Here is a 13,814-nt window from a genome sequence, read left to right on the forward strand (position 1 = left end):
TATGTTGCACTTGAATTTAGCTGCCTTGAAAATAATTCATAATTTGGATGAAGTTCAAGATTTTTACAAAATTGGTAGTTGAAGTTAGCAACTTCCATTGCCCAATATTACAGGATAAAAAAGACGATGCTGTGTACTAAATTATTCTTTATCTTTCCTGTATCTTTTCTCATCTTTTTCGTTAAGACCATCAGGTTCTAAAGTGTGGAGTTGGTGGATCCAAAAAATTTCTCTTCTCCTTCTCGCCGTGGTGTCCCACTCGGTGTTGACTTCTATGATTTGGAAAGTAACATTATCAAAAGAATGTTTCGTTGAACGAAGATGTCTTGTGAGAGGACAGTTTTTGTTGGTTTTGTACCATGAACGATGGTTATTGAGCCGAATATTAAATGTGTCCATTGTTTCTCCCACATACTGAATGCCACAAGTGTCACATGTTAATATATAAATTGAGTTCTCCGTTTTACAGTTGGAATTTGAGTAGATGGTATAACTTTGTTTAGTAACGGAGCTGATGAAAGAACTGCTTGTATTGGCAGCTTTACAACACAAGCAGTTCCTTCGACCACATTGTTTGTAGCAACCGGGAGAGGGAGTAGGCTGCTTTGTTAATACAGATGTCACTAATTTGTCACGGATGCTTTTAGGTCTTCTGAAGGCCATGACTGGTGGTGAGGAAAATACTTTTTTAAGATTTGAATCATTTTGTATAATTTTCCAATGCTTCTGAACAATGGAAGACACATTTTTAAAATCAGGATGGTAAGTGAGTACAAGGGGTGTTCTGTTAGCTGCTTTATTCTTATCTTTGTACTCTAGAAGTTCTTGGCGACTAGTTTTGCTTGCTCTTTCGAAAGCGCTATCAATGATGTTGTTATTGTATCCTCGAACAACCAGATGTTTACGTAGTTGTCCAAGTCTAGCATTTTGCGTATTTTCAGTAGAGCAAATTGTCTTGATTCGCAATGCCTGGCTGAATGGGATGCCACGGGAGCAGTGTTTAGGATGGCAACTTTTAGGAGAAAGGAATTGATGTTTGTCCGTTTGTTTGGTATGAAGGTCCGTTATAATGGTTCCGTTCTTGATGTAACTCGTAGTGTCGAGGAAGTTTATTTTCTCCATAGATGATTCATATGTAAATTTTATTGAATGGTGGAAAGAGCTACAGTGTCCTAGAAATTCATTAAGATGTTCTTGTGAATCTGTCCATTTGAAATCAATATCGTCAATGAATCGGAACCATGATAAGGGCTGGTATGGAGCACTAGCCAAGAGGCGTTTTTCAAGTTGGCCCATAAATATGTTGGCATATGACGGGGCCATTTTTGTGCCCATACTAGTACCGTCTATCTGGAGATAATGTTTTTCATTGAAAGAGAAGTTGTTGTTCTCTAGCACTAGTTTCAGAAGTGTAACAAGGCACTCAGTTGGAGGATTTTTTTCACTACGAGTGTTCCATACCTCTTCACATGCTGCTATTCCTTCGTCTTGTGGAATGTTGGTATATAAAGAAGTTACGTCCATGGATGCAAGTATAGTATTGCTTGGTAGAGGATTGAGGCTTTCTATTTTCTTTAGATAATCAGTCGTATCTTGGATGTAAGAGGGTAGGTCTTTCACATGAGGTCTTAGATGATGGTCTACAAATTCTGATATCTTTTCAGTTGGATGACTATTTGCTGAAACAATTGGTCGACCTGGATTGCCCGTTTTATGTATTTTAGGCAACATATAGAATCTTCAGGCCTTTGCTTCGTTCTCAAGAGGTCGGAGATAATCAAAAGTGTCATTGTCTATATGCTTTTTGTCGAACATCTCTTGAAGGATGGTGTTGATCCTTCGAATAGTATTTAGTGTTGGATCTGTGGTTAATTGTTTATAAAAAATGGAGTTTGAAAGTTGACGATTTCCCTCTGCTATGTAATCTGTTTTATTCATGACAACCACAGCGCCCCCTTTGTCGGCAGGTTTTATTACGATATCCTCTTGATCTTTTAACGCTTTCAAAGCAATGCTTTCTGACTTGGATAAATTATAATTTCTTGTATTTGTTATACAGGACTTTATATCAGACCTCACGTAGTTAATGAATGACTCCAAGTTATCATTTTTACTCTTAGGTGGTTTCCATGAACTTTTTTTCTTAAATTTTGGGATGGGCGTTCCTTCTTCATTGGTGTCAGTATCTGAATCTGTTAATCCAGCTTCTTCAAGGTTTTTCTTTCCCCTATTGTAGAAAAAATCTTTCAAGCGTAAACGTCTGGCGAATTGGTCTAAGTCCTCGTCTAGCTGAAAGTTATTAACATTTGATGGGATAGGACAGAAGTTTAAACCTTAACTTAAAAGAGATTCTTCAGCACGTGTAAGTTCTTTAGATGACAAATTTACAACAATGCTTTCAGTTTTTTGTTTCCGTCTTTTGAATTTTCTTTTTCTAGGGACCTTATGGTTTGTTGTATTAGTATCATTCATATCCTCGCAGATATTGAAAAAATTAAACTATCCAAACATAAAGAAAAACAAAGGAATAAATTTCAAAGAGATAAAATTCACACTGTCTATTTAAATCTTTTGGAAAATGTTGTTTGTGCTGTATTTAGACCCCTCTAGTAAGAAATTTGTTTTGCATGCACACGTATAAAAATTGCGGTTTTTATCCAACGCAATCATAAGTTTGAACGTTGTTTTCAATTTAGACTTGTTTATATATATATATATATATATATATATATATATATATATATATATATATAAATCAATTTGAACATGAATTACTTTTAAAATATGATACACACCAGTATTATGGACGCAAAGGGTTTGCCCTTAAAATTAATAAAAAACCGACATTCGTAGAATATAAGCTGGCAGCCATCAGGTTTAGATGAATAAGTTGTAAAAAAAGATTATGAACTATAGGGAAAATATAAAAAGGGGGAAGTCCATAAAAACTTACAAAATCAAACATGATCAACCAACGGAACGAGTGGAAAACAACTGTTATATTTCAAACTTGGTACAGACATTTTCTGAAGAAAATTGTGGGTTAAACCTTATATAGCTAGCTAAACCTCCCACATGTATGACAGTTGTTCAAAATCCCATTATATTGACAAAATTGGGTGAACAACTCAAACAGACAAAATAGGTTAATGTGATAATAATTGAGACCCAGGAACCAAACCTGTGAAGACATGCATCACAGACATACAGCACAACCAAATAAAAAATTCAAACAAACAAAGAAATCGAACAAAGACGACAACAAAAAAGTTAAAGTTTATAGTAAATTTGACAATGATGTCAACAAAAATGTTATTTAAATTAACGTTGGAAGTAAAAATGTGTCAGTGCAAGTTCGATTCCCTGTTTTATGTTTTTCCTTTTTTTTCTTTTGTGTGGTATTGTTGATTTTTGTGCATTCAGAACTGATTTTGGTTTATTATTGACTTTTGACTAAGAAACTAATAACATTCAATTATTTTTTTATTTAGGATGATTTTGTTTGCTTTATGACACATCTTTACAAATGCATGTTCGGAAAATACTATGAGTGTAAATAGTGATGTGGATCGAATTAGGTATCTTCCCAGAAATTCGGTAGCATACATCTTATTTATATACAAATGAGTAAGAATAAGCCATATTTGTAAATTACGGATAACACTTAGATTCATAATAATTTACTGGAAATTTGAATACAGTTTACTGAAAGTGTATGGGATTTTGTTTAAATATTTTTCCATGATTTATATCTACTACCTGTAGTATTCTAGTTAATGGTGATTTCTTGTGAATCGGTCAAAACAATTAGGTGGCTATTTACAATGCATCCATAGATATTTGAACTCAATGATAATTGGGTTAAATTAATGAAAGAAATTTAATTTTGAAAAGACGTCTAAACAACAGTATGAATAACAGACACAGTGGACACGTTGGATCGTTAAAAAAAGACTATTTGGGGGAATGGTATCTTTTTAACGATGTACCGCTTATTCATTGTATCTCCTTTAGTACAAGATATATAAATCTTCTCATAATATACGATTTTACAATATCTGTAAACGAGCAATAAGGACATTATCTATCTTGACAAATACGTACACATCATCACAGGAGGACATAATTAGAGAACTGAAAATATACAAAGAAAATATGCAATAGATAAACAAATGTATTGTTGTCCTAAGGACGAAAGCAACATGTGAGCATTCAGAAAGGGCGTTATTCAGATAGAATTGGGAAACTAATTAAAATAGAATAAGAAATCATAGAATTTCTGCGGTAATCCCAGCTACATGTATAAGTATGGCATTTTGCAGAAGGATTTCATCAATGTGCTTATGAAATTTTGCCTTTAATAACCAATATAACAAATCATTAATTATTCCAAGTAAGTAAAAAAGTGGTCGTTAGTCGTTGTCTTACATATTTGTTACATCATAGTGGTTTCACGTAAGTAAACAAAAGAGGGACGAAAGATACCAGAGGGACAGTCAAACTCATAGATCGAAAACAAACTGACAACGCCATGGCCAAAGATAAAAAAACAAACAGACAAATAATAGTACAGATGACACAACATAGAAAACCAAAGACTAAGCAACACGAACCCCACCAAAAACTAGGGGTGATCTCAGGTGCTCCGGAAGGGTAAGCAGATCCTGCTCCACATGTGTCGTGTTACTTATGTTATTACAAATCCGGTAAATAGTCTAATTTGGTAAGTCACATTCAAACAAAGTGCGCGTTAATCCTTGTAATATTGATTTGTTAAATCACAGTGGTTTCACGTAAGTGAAAAAAGTGCGAGTTAAAAGAGCTCGTTTATCGTAGCAATATTGATTTGGTAAATTTCAGTGGGTTCACGTAAGTAAAAAAATACGACAATGATTTCCCTGCACACGACAGGCTTTTCAGGAATAAGGTTTAGGCAGCGATATCTGGACAAAATGTTTGGAATGCCAAACTAAAATTTCCTTTGGAGCATAGAAAACAAAAGGTCTTTTTCATATCAATTGATAGTTTATTCCATTGCTAACGCTTCCATAAAGGCAAATATTTTCAGGCATTATCCATTGCCATCACCTTCATAAAACATCTGTTAATTTTCAAAAAACTAGGGGTTCTTAGACCGAATCCGTATATCCCTAAATAACAAAATGAGTAAATACGCACTCAAATCAACATTAAATTCGGACATAATGATTACCATTTGTGTTTGCCAAGGATGCATTTATTTCATCAAAACGAAATATGCTAAACTTATATTCTTTTTCAGATCGATGAAAAAATATATAGAAGATATATCTTACTTGAATGTTTACGGTGTTAACCTTTTTTCATCGCAACAAAAATTCTCGAACTTTATCATTTAATGATCTCTGGAAATAGGAACTGTGTCAGTATATAGAACTACGGGGCCTTGCAAATATTTTTACATCCTGTGGTGTGTTTCATATTTTCCTAGAATGAGAATGAGGAATTATTTGTTCCTTGATTATTATGTAAAATTCAACGAACAGATGATTAAAATAATAACATGAGACATTCGGGAAAATGAATTATGCATTTGAATTCAATGTTAGAATAAATGCAACAATGATTCCTTCTGAATAAAACTATTAATACAAAAATATATATTATGTTATCTCGTTCCAGAATTAAATTCGTTCACTGTTAGCCGAACTATACATCTGCACGACTAATTCATCATGTAATAAAAAAATAATCAAATATTCCAAAACATTATTGAAATATAACTATAAGGAGATGTGGTATGAATGCAAATGATAGAATGATCATTTCAAGAACACAGTACAAAAAATGAATGACGTTACAAATTATTAAAGAAAGTATTTTTCAGGACTTGCTATAAACATCACTTATATGACCAGAACATAGTATGTATGCTTATCAAAGTTCTACATATATCATCCTTAATGCACGTCTGCGAACATTCACATTATTTGTTGTCTACTGTTTTTCATTTTAGATTTTTTTCGTAGTCCAGCTGATCATTACAAATAAATCATATTCCGGGCATTTGACAAGATGATAATACAAACATAGTCGAACATATATGTTGATTAAATTGTGCCTTTTAGAAGTAGTCTTATTATTATTATATCACATCTATTTATCCAGCGGCAATAGATGATAGAACGTTAAAAGTTATACATTACGAATGACGCCTTAGCTAATTCGCAAACTGTTTGCAAAGTTTGCTGGTATAATAGGGTTTGACGTGTTTATTTTAATGTAACAAATCTCGTCTTTTTATCTGTAAACTCTTGATAAAAATTCAAATGGACATATATTACCTTTTCTAAATGTAGATTTACTTGCAAACCGAAAAAAACAACCTTTTCAGTGATGAACATTTGAATTTAGGATGTTCTCTTCTTTTGTTTTTCACTTTAGTCCGATATTCGGAATCCTCTAGTTTTATCCATAAAGTGACAATGAAACTTTTGCCCGCTAACTCATACTTTTCTTTTCATTATTGTACGACATATGGTTAAAGAGCCATTTTTGAAAATTTTATAAACCCTTGTTAGTTTTTCATATTTTTTAAAGAAAAAAAGGGCAAATGTTAAATGTAAGAACTTCTAGAGAGAAACATTTCCTTTCCTGCTAAATTTTCAATCGATTATACTTCAAAAACAAGTACACGGACCTGTCATTTTTTTCTGCTTTTTTAGTTCCCTTATCTATATACTTTCAATTCATAACAGACTCTTAAAGAGCTTGTTATTTTGAAACAGAACAGAGTAGCGAACATCCTTAATTGATTTATCCAGTGCCACAGGGAAGAAGATGATGACCTTATTTATCGCGTCACAGAATGTGACTTCTAAGAACTAAACATCTCAGACAATTCAATTTTCGTTTAATGTTGTTCCATTATAGAAATATTGTTTGAATCCGTCAAAAATTGACGTTTCAGATTTAAGAAAAAGGACTGATCAATATACAGGATTGACCTGAACTGACTGATGTCATGAAAACATCAATCGGAATATATAGTCCATAACGTTTGCTTAGCTTAACTGAGATAAGTACATAAAGGTATAATACCGTTTCTGCAATTCAAACTCTTTGGATGTTGACCTGATTATATCTAAAAACATCAGCACAGTGTTCAGTGTACGTTTTACCGGATGTAGGATTAGAACATGCAAATTTGGTTTATTTATGTTTATATATACAATACTATGTAAAATTCATGAATATTAGATAAACACTAATGCGTTATTAAATCATCGTATGCATGTATATTTGGTGCGCAGTTAGAATAGAAAAGGGTTGGAACTCGTTGTCAATTATTTTTCTGCATTTTGATAACGATAAACACGAAAGAGATCATCTTCAGTCTAAAATAATATATCATCTTTTTATTTTTTAATGTCACCAAACAAGTGGCTGACTGTAAATTAATTCCATTGTACAATTTGGTTTTATGAAGCTGTAGACATAATATGAAGTCATTCAACTTAATAACAAATATTACAGATTTGAATGGACGGACACTAAGAAGACAGTATGCCACTCATTCTATGTTTGGGTTAATATATTATTTGAAAAAAGGCGTTTGATACAACCATGCGTATTGTATTGTATTCAGAAATTTGATAAAACAGAAAACAAATTGTATTCAGAAGTTTTTTGGATAGTCATATCACGTGCATTGTCATATTTTAAATTACATACCTTTTTATAAATTATCTGTTTAAAGTTTAACAAATCATTTAGAAACTGAAGTTTTGACTCCATCAGGCCTAGGCTAAGTTTACCTACAGTGAGTTTTGCTATTTTAGGTAACTTTTTGGTCTTATATCTCCTCAAATATTCAAATGTTCATATATCCTTGGCTTTCAACCTCTTTGATCTGAAATTTTTGACCAAGGTAAATGCAGAGAAGCACTGCGGATGTATCAAAATTTTTAAAGTATGCGTACGTTTTTTACATTTTCAAATTGTGATAATAAATGATAAAGATGCAAACTTTCAAGTATATAGTAGTTATACCTATAATTTGCATTATAGAAAATAAAGTTAACTCTGTATATCCCAGTACACAGTTTTCGTTCCTGATAATGCATGTAATTTACCACTGGACGTTAAACCGCCATCTAGCATCATCATCACGCAATATATAATTTTGCCAATAAAAGAGGAGATACCAAGGATGCAATCAAACACCATAATAACACAATATATTCAGCGTATAACATACATTTTTAAACATTAATCCGAATAGAATATATCAATTAAACAACAATTGTCTTAATCAAACAAAACTGGAGTCATCAAATACTTGTTCCTGACATAAAGCGTCTGAATAATCTGAAACCTTTACTGAATTAATCGTAAAAGTGAATAGCTAACACATTAGTAATAAACACATACATATAAAACGTGTTGCAAAATGTCAAACTTTAGAATGCATGTTAAAGGTATTTGCTAACCTAGAATGTCCTTTCACATATTTCAAACCGTGTGGTTTGAAATATGTGAAAGGACATTCTAGGTTAGCAAATACCTTTCACATGCATTCTAAATGATCGGAGATAGATATAACATTTCCTGAAAAGTTATCTCATTATTATTATCTGGATGTGTCATGTGGTTCTTTAAATGTTTTATTTTTATTACCATACCATGAGATTGTCGGGATATTTTTACTGTATATTTGTTAGACTCACTCCCGACCCATTGCCTCTAGTTTTAGTCTATAAAAAGTCATATAACAAAATACTGAGCTCAAAGGAAAATTCAAAACGAAAAGTCCCTTATCAAATGGTAAAATCAAAAGCTCAAACACATCAAACAATTGGAAAACAACTGTCATATTCCTGACTTGGTACAGACATTTCCTTATGTAGAAAATGGTGGATTAAACCTGGTTCATAGTTAGCTAAACCTCTCACTTGTATGATATAAGTTGTTGATATTCCCCGTCATCTGTGTGCTTTATTATAGAGATGTAATGTTAACGATATATAGCCAATTAGTATTATCAAATATAATATTGTCATTGCGGTGAGGGTTGCTCTGATTGAATGTCACCTGACTGTAAGATGGAGAACATATCTACTTCGCTGTTTCTCAGATGCATGTAAGGATTTTATATATGAAAAGAGAAATATTACACTATGTCCATTGTGTTCCTTTCTATCTCATATCTTTAATATTGCATACTATTAGTATATTATAAAATTTTCAAACAGTCTCATTGTTAATATCCACGAACATCAATGTACATGATTTGGTCACAGTTTTCAAAGAAAATCGATTTATATGATGTTGTCACATTTTCAACAAGTTCGTTTGAGATGGTTCCTGATATTGTTACGCAGAATACGTGCACACAATCTTTGGTTAGATTCGACGCAGAATACGAAAATTGATATCACAAATGTAATTCTGCGTTCTTGCTACAAGCTCATGAAACAATCAATTCTATGTATACTGTGTACTAAGTTAAAAAGTAATAATTGAGCAGTGTGAACATTTTGATTTTATAAAATTTTATTATATGACTATACATTTTCTGTTTTCTCATTGGCTAAAAGCATAGGAAATTGTCTTTGATAAAACATTATATTCACCGCGGCAAAAATCACGAGAGGTTAATATAAAATTTGGAACAGCGTCCGTGTACCTAAATATAGATTTTCCAAGTCAAAGTCAATGACATAGATTTATGACGACATGCACATTCCCGTTTTTTTCCTTTTCTTCTTGTTTTCGGTATATTTTTTAAGTAAACTTTATTGAATAATTCAGCTTATGAACATTAGCAACTGCAAAAGCAGATAATATATTTATCCTAAAAAAAAAAGGGAGCAGTTATAAAAGTATCTTGAGCAAATAATAGAAAATTGGAGAAGGATGAAAAGTAATATAAACAAACAATTGTTGACTTTTGATTTCAGTTGATACAATGATTTATCAACCACAGATATATGACATTCACCCTCGGCCGTTGCCCTCGGTGAATATCGTATCTCTGGGGTTGATAAATCATTTTATCAACCTCATCAATAGTTAATAATTGTATATTGTTGGCAGATCTGTGTTACTTGTATCTTACATAATGTAAGTACAAATACAGTATTATAATGTTTTTAGGTAACATATATCTTGATCGTCAACTTCAGATAATGCATACGTAATGACATTTGCACGTTGGAGTTGTAAGCACATTCTGTAACATTTGTATACATCTCTGTATTTAGGCAAAAGTTTATCACACCTATGAACCATGAAGTATCTTCACTTCTCATGAGTCATGAATTTTTATAAACTAAACCTGTCCCCAAAAATATATATCTCCTTAATTTTGATCATTTTTGTATTGATTACATTGTATATAATATTCTGCTAACCATTTTCATTATATTGAGTATCTTCAGAATTTTTTTGACATGGCCATATATAAGATTAAAATCTTTGTCAATGTAGCTTATTGAGAGAAATCCAATAAGTGAGATGGAACTTTCAATGACAGTCATTAACAATACTCCTTGTTCTGCCGTCAATCATCTTCTGCATCGACTTAATGAAACATCTGTCATGTATATTAAGTTCCCGTTGGTTATTAGCTCTATAATGTAGCATATAACATCTCAATGTACTGTGTAAAACATTTACTGAACCACTATTGTAAAGGAGATATCTTAAGCGGTAAAGATATTGTTAGTAATTACAAAATGCATACACTGCTATTGAAAAAACGTTCGTCCGACTCAGCTTTTGAATTGTAAAATAATATACAATGATACCAAAAATACAAAGAAGTAGATTAAAAATAACGCATTATAGTAAAGCAATGAGTAAATAGATATACAAACGGCATGGACAGGAGTTCAATTGCCGGACATTCACGTTCTGACACAAAGCAACAACAAGCTTTATTTTTACAATGGGTGTCATTTCTTTGTGATATTTTCCTTATTATCTTCTAGAAATTTGTAACTATTCAAAAACAACAAAAATACCCTGAACTCATTTCTTAACCAATTTCCATAAACTTTTCATTATTAAGCTCAGTAATATTCGTCTAAGTTTATGGTATTTTCATAATTCCTTTTCAACATTGATTTTAACATGATCTTAATCACTTGGCTTCCCATGTTACAGCGAAATTATGTGATGACTTCTTCATAATTTCGTAAAAGTGTACCTGTCCTTCGGTTTACTTTTTTTGTTTTAATTCTAAATAATAATACAATGCTCCTTGTTCTGTCGTCCATCACTTTCTGTAACGACTTAATCAAACATCTGCCATGTGTATTCAACTTCCGTTTGTTATAAGCACAATAATGTAGCATTCAACATCTCAATGTGCTGTGTAAAACATTAACTGGAGACTATTGAATATGTATTGTGGAAAATATATAATAAGCGATAAAGTTGTTTCAGTTATGACAAAATGTAAAGAGATACCAACACTGCTATAGAAAAAAGAATGACTGACTTAGCCTTTGACTTGCAAACGATAAAACATTTATACAAAAATACAAAAAAACAAATAGATAGAAAATAGCACATTATAGTTTTGCAATGAGTTAAAAGAAATACAGACGTCATGGACAGCATTCAACTGACGGTCATTCATATTTTCCATGTCTTATCGATGCATCATGATTATGTGACAGTTTTCACACATGTCTAAAACTATAAATATATACAGTTCAGGTCCTGGTTATTTTTGGTGTCCTCGTCGCGGGCCATGTACCAGCAATGTCGACTTCTTTGATAATCATGACAACTAAACATTATGGGATATTGATTCGGAATTAAACAGAATGCCTATAATGATTGAAAATATAAAATGTATTCCTATTTATATTACGAGTTTGCGTTTATTTATTTATACATGCGCTTTAAAAAATAAAACCAAAGAAAACCAATCTAATTCTTAAATTGCACAGAAATGATAAGGAATTTGAGAACACTTGTAAAAAAGCTCATCAAAAATACCAGGCTCATAATTTCGTACGCTAGACGCACGTTTTGTTTACAAAAGAATCATCAGCGACACTCGAATAAAAAAGTTAAATGCCAAATAAAGTACGATGTTAAATAGCTTTGAGGATCCACCAAATCCGAAAGGTTTTTCCAAATACAGGCACGGTAATATATTCCTGAGGTAGAAAATTCGTTTGTATTTTCAACAAATCAAGGTTTTTTAAACAGTAAATTTATGAATATGACTATATCAACGTTAATTCATGTCAAAAGAGAAGTGCTGGCTACTGAGCTGGTGATACCTTTTTTAACGAGTATGTTAATACTGAAAAAAATTACTTAAGTCCATGTACGAGGTATATTATTCAGATTTTAGATTAAACAAGCCTGATATAGGATTGACCTCCGGAACTTGCAGCCTCGATAACTGTGTTTATTGAAGAGAGTAGGATTGTTGGTACGACAGCTAACCATAAATATAATAACAAATAAATACATTTCACGCAAGTATTTTTGAACGGAAATAATGACCATATCAATTTTCCCGTTTTATACGTTATCTCTGTCAATCCGATTATATATGACCATATAAAACAATACTATCTATAGTCTTTAGACACGCATTAAGTTACAGCAAATGGTTGTATAACTATATTTTAGAGATATCTCTTCTAACTATAATTGCGTCATTTCATTTTACACATAAAGAATTATGGAGGATAAACAATTGACTAAATAAATAAAGGGAAGGCTATATACCGTAATAGATGGGATCGAAATTTTAATAGTATTAATGCAGTGAAAACATTCAAAAGTTATATTCTTTAATAGTTATATATAAAGATGTTGGGTAGATATCAGCAACCAAACAACCCACATTATCAAGTTTTACATCGAGTAAACACTTAACGGTTTCCAAATATTTACAAAACAGTGATAAAAAAATCGTAAAATAACAAAAATACCGACCTCCAAAGAAAATTCAAAACGGAAAGACCTTTGTCAAATGGCAAAAGCAAAAGCTCAAACTCACCAAACGAATTGAAAACAACTGTCATATTCCTAACTTAGTACAGACATTTCCTTATGTAGAAAATGCTGGAATAAACCTGGTTTTATAGCTAGCTAAACTTCTCACTTGTATGACAGTCGCATGGAATTCCATTATATTGACAACAATGTGTGAGCAAAACAAACAGACATCATATAGTAGATAAAAATGTCAAAAATTGGGTTACGGCAGTCAACATTGTGTTATAAATTGATCATTATAAAAACAAATCTCTATTTCAACAACGAAAAACAAAGTGACTAATGGACACTCTATAGACAAAGTACATACGCAAAAGAAAGACAAGAATACAAAAAATGACCATAGCACAATAACACAATAGACAGTATGGCATTCTCTACTAAATAACCACAAGTGTGCTCTTGCAAATCTATCATTCTACTTTTGTAAGCACGTTACCACTAACGTCTAATGACAGAGATGGTAAACCGACAAAGACGAAACAGCACGATTAGTCTTTATAAAAAATTTGTAAATATCAAAAAAAAAATATCACTTTTTTACATTTTGTGCGTCCAAAGCTTTGATTTACGTTCATCATGGAGGCTCGAACCCTTGAATTTGAAAGCGAATGATGTACCATTATTGAAAAACGTGATGAGCTATATCAATTAACTCAGCATAGACACCAGGTTTAACATTGTGTACACTAAACACGTGTTTTGTCTACAAAAGACTCATCAAACGTGCTATTGGTTTTCGGTTGTTGGTATTATTGGCATTTCAATTTTTGAGAGTTGTTATCCATGAATTGTATTGGGGT

At 32.0% G+C, this 13,814-nt stretch overlaps 1 protein-coding gene across 1 annotated transcript in view; it reads left to right on the forward strand.

Annotated features, from left to right (window-relative positions):
- Nucleotides 1-13,814, forward strand: part of LOC127705795 (uncharacterized) — a 74,470-nt gene that overhangs the window by 38,194 nt on the left and 22,462 nt on the right. The gene's annotated exons all lie outside the window — the stretch shown is intronic.

This window comes from Mytilus californianus, unplaced genomic scaffold, assembly GCF_021869535.1.
Source record: "Mytilus californianus isolate M0D057914Y unplaced genomic scaffold, xbMytCali1.0.p SCAF_6, whole genome shotgun sequence".
Classification (NCBI taxonomy): Eukaryota; Metazoa; Mollusca; class Bivalvia; order Mytilida; family Mytilidae; genus Mytilus; species Mytilus californianus.